General features: G+C 43.0%; 1 pseudogene; it reads right to left on the bottom strand.

Moving 5' to 3' along the window:
• Nucleotides 1–238: 238 nt before the first annotated feature.
• LOC120608426 (uncharacterized) lies at nucleotides 239–333 on the bottom strand (annotated as a pseudogene).
• Between the last annotated feature and the right edge of the window lie 4,154 nt (nucleotides 334–4,487).

Consider the following 4,487-nt stretch of genomic DNA (forward strand, 5'->3'; position numbering starts at 1 on the left):
AGTATTCTCTCTACTAGATTGTTCTGCCTTTCAGAATTAAGGACAGATCAGATGATAAGATCATTCCTGATCGAGCACATGACAGGTTAAAGCTGGAAGGGTCCCTTCTCTGTATCTAATTTAATTCCTACCTTCTTAGACATTCAGTCAATGTGTCTAATTAGAAAAATGCAAATTATTTGACTGTATACCTATAAATATTATCCCTGGAAAGAAGAGGAACATTTGGTAAATGTACAAAAATATGGAGAAAATTTGCATGTTATCCTCGTGTAGAGGCCATGTTAATCTTCTCTGTATTGTTCCAATTTTAGTATACATGCTGGCAAGCAATCTCCAGAATATTTTAAAGTGAATATACTGCAATAGAAAATACCAAAGTGAATCACATATAGTAAAGATAAGTATTGTTTTGTGATACTTTTGCGTTAGTTGATTATATGTGTAGACATTATAGGTCAAGATATAAAATTTATTTCATGCTGTGGATTGTGTTAATGAATGTTGAAAAGCCACTGGTATAGCGGAAAGAGCACTGGAAAGTGGGTTCAATTACTTGATTTTAGTCATTGCTCTGCCAACAACTATCTGGTGAGCTTGGCCAGGGAACTTAAGCCTACGTGGCTTTCATTTCCTTATATACATGAGCAGGTCAAACTAGGTCTTTTGACATCTTTTCCTCTAAGACTGTATCAATCTGGCGATTCTTTCACATCATCGATGAAACACAAAAGTCTTCTACATGAGGAAGATGGGTGGAGAGAGGTGGCAGGAGCAGGAACGGCAAACCAGAGCCAGGTACAGTCATGTGATTTTATTCCACAGCAGCTGTTGTCCCGGTGCTCATTCTTGTTGCTTGTCATCACGCCGGTAGCACCCCAAGATGCTGCTGCCATGAGGGCGTGAATGATGATCTTGGTTAAATCCAAGTTGGAATCTGTGGACAGCAGGTGAAGACTGCCAAACACACACACCTGGTACCACCGCTTGGCACTGCTAGGGTCTCAGAAGCAGTTCTTGATGACAAGCATGATAAATACACCAAGGGGGAAGCAGAGGAAAGGCAGCTTAAATAGAACAAGCTGAAACTTAGGAACCATATTCCCTCTACAATCTATGTGGCCCTGAAGTAATAAAGACCTTCTTTAGGAAAGAAAAAAGAAACGAGAGCAATTTCAGAAAATATGCAATGTGAAATGCGTAATATAACTTTTTCTGGTGTAGACTAGCACTTAGTTTTCTGTAAAGAACACGGACCTGTTATCACTTTCTATTCATTTGACGAATAAGATGCAAAGTTAATTTTATGGTGGAGAAACACTCAAGAGGTTGCTTGCTTTTTGTCCCTATAGATGATATCTCTGATACACATACACATAGGATGTGTATGTATATACACACACCACATACACACACAAGAGCTGATAAATGCATTAAATGCATAAATTATTTATTGGTCCTGGGACAGCACGCAATATGACAAGAAATGAGATGTATCTGTGTGATATGTACGCATGTGTAGAAATTGAAGGGGTATTTTTTTCCTCAGGTAGAAACATAAGGCCAGAAAACATTCTGTCTTGGAAGAACAAAAGTACAAAGACGTTCCGACAATTGAAGGTTACAGTTTTGCACAATTGCTTATTATTCATTGCATTTGGAAATAGGATGTGGAGAAGGCAGCCACCCCTCCGTGCCTGGATCTCTTCAGCACGCTTCAATTTAGTGTCACCTGCTAGGTAAAATTTAACAAGGTGTGTCTGTTGGCCTGCAAAAATCTGGGTGACAGGAGACTGGTGTGTCAGGAAGAAGATCAAAAATGGGCTTGGTTGTTGTTGAACACTGTGTACTTTCAAAGAAATGAATGAATAATTTAAGTCATTTTAGTACTTGCAGAGGGCACTGAATGGACAGCTCTGGGGTCCCAAGGCCTGTGTGCTGCCCGGATGCACCATAGGTACAAACTAGAAGCGACACCCCCACCCCCGCAGATAAGCCTCTGCCTGTCTCGCTGGCCAGACTGAGGAGAAAGCGCCGTCGGGTGGCTGGGTCCCAGCATGACATGGCTGTGCAGGAGGCACTGCTGGACGGAGTGGGGAGGAGACGTACTTGCTAGACTCTCCTTCTGTGTAGGTGACCGGAGAGGTTGAAGAGATGAACACCTTTCTGGTCATGAGCCACCATGACTGGAACTAAACCCGTGAAACTAATGTGAGATGATGACATAGTAATTTCTTCAGCTACTCTTTGCTTCCAAATGACAAAAACAAAACAAAATCCAACACCAAAACAAAAAATAGCTCAGAACAAAGTCCCAACAACAGGGGGCAAAAAAAAATCTCCAGCCCTTCCTAACCAAAGGGCCGTTATTTTTGGCTGTGGGCTGGGCTGGTGAGACGCTCTTTGGCCGGCTGTCACTGTGCACAGCCGTCTGACTGGAATTTTTGTGAACCGGGAAAGAGATGGTTATATTTGGCCTCTGGAAGGGAAGTTGCTGAGATAGAGAGGCAGCTTTGGGTCATAGGGTTTGAGGCCATGCCAACAGGAGGGGAAGCAACTCACCATTTCCAGCTGAGGAAGTGGGTGGGACAAGCCAGCCAAACCCTCTGTCAGGTTCTGCAGGAGACACGCCACAGCACTGCCAAGGAGTCTGTTCCAGTCTGGTGAGACTCGCTGCCTCTGGCTGAGCGGGCAGGGAGGGCCAGCATGGGCGCAGCTACGTGCCTGTGAGGCAGGATTCATTTCGGTCTGTTTCTTCGCTTAGCCCATGGTGCTCAGGCTAGGCTATCTCCACCACCTTGAATTCTTGGAAGTTTCCAGACTTTGTTTACTAGTCATTATTCACATACCCTGTGTTCGCTGCTGGATCTGAGTGCTGTGGTTTGCCTTTATGATCCACGTAGCTTCCACACACAAGGACATTTTAAAAATTCAAATATGCACTTGGTTGCCTTCTTCCTTTAAGCTCTGGGTGATGTATATATAAAATAAATTATTAAATCTTCAGTTGTGTTATAAAAAGAATGACACTCGAGTCATGATTGAAAAACAAGATTATTGTTTATGAATATACCACTAAAATATGCATTTTGTAAGGCTCATTGATTTATTTCCAATTCGAGAAACCACATAGACATACAAGATGGTTCATTAGATATTCATTATACCTCCTTAGCTGCTTTTATTAGAAGTGCCCACAGTGCCAACGGTAAGGCTGACGTTTTCAGGGGTTGAGTCAATGCTTGAAACTCATCAATTTCTTATAGGCAGTTTTGGTTTAAGGTATTTTGATGATTTTATAGAAATGCTTTACCCCATTAAAAAGCTATAACTTAAACTGTGGAGCAGGGCAGGCACACATTAGATGATAAATGGCTTTGTGTAAGAGATTTCAAATTTGTCAAATCTGCATTAAAGAACTATATTTGAAATTGGTTAGAAGGTTGGGTGAATTCTCCAGGTAAAAATGACATTTGTTTTATGGATCCCTCCAAAACAATCCCCCCAGAGTTTTCATTTGAATAAATCACATCCAAGTTCAGCACTCCAGAAACAGCTAGCATGGTAGTATTGCATTAGCTGCTTTTCTGTTTCCTCTTTTTAGAAAAAAGGGCTCGATTTCATCTGTAAAAGAAGTGAGACGGGATAACCTGAAGGTGTGAATTTTTATCCCTTCTCATTCCTTCCTTCCTTCATTCATTCCACACTTATTTATTGAATAGGTGTGGGCATGTCCTGGCTCTAGAGAAATAGCAACATACAAAACCTAGACCTGGTTCTCAGAGAGATGACATAGGAGAGACAATAAATAAGATAAATTCATGAATTGACCAGCACACCAAAGGCAGCAAAGGAGAGTACTGTGTTGAAAAATTATTGGGCAGGTGGCTCCAAGCCTCTTTGAGCAAGGATCATTTCAGCCAAGGAGAAGCCACTTGAGCAAACATCTAGAAGAGGAGCACTCCAGGAAGAGGGACCAGCCACAGTTGTGGCAGCGCAGTAGCGTGTGCGAGGAAGAGAAAGGCCTAAGTGTCTTTTCCGTGGGTGCTTTTTCCCCACCTCTAGAGTTGTGAACACTCTGCTGCATGAAAAACGAATGAGGCCAAGGGCATAGTGGGAAGTGTGCAGAAGGGAGGGAGACAGGAGGGTTGGTTAGGAACATGGTTTGGGCGGGTAGGCACGTTAAGGTAGACCAGGCGACCTGCACTAATGAGTAAGCCCACATTTCAGTGGCTCAATCAAGCATATGTTTCTGCCCTGCCTGGGTCACGGTCTGCTGCGGGTCTCATGGCTCCTCTCTGAGCAGGTAAGCAGATTCTTGTCATTATGTGTCTCCACCTTCTCAAAATCGAGAGAGGAGAACGAGTGGAAGGCTGGATTGGATGTTTTAGGGGACAGGGCTATACTGGCCACTTGACTAGAACTCAGGTCCATGACTCTAGTCTAACTGTAAAGGAGGTTGGGAAATGTGGTTGTCCTTTGTGCTG

The sequence above is a fragment of the Pteropus medius genome, unplaced genomic scaffold, assembly GCF_902729225.1.
Source record: "Pteropus medius unplaced genomic scaffold, Ma_sr-lr_union100, whole genome shotgun sequence".
NCBI lineage: Eukaryota > Metazoa > Chordata > Mammalia > Chiroptera > Pteropodidae > Pteropus > Pteropus medius.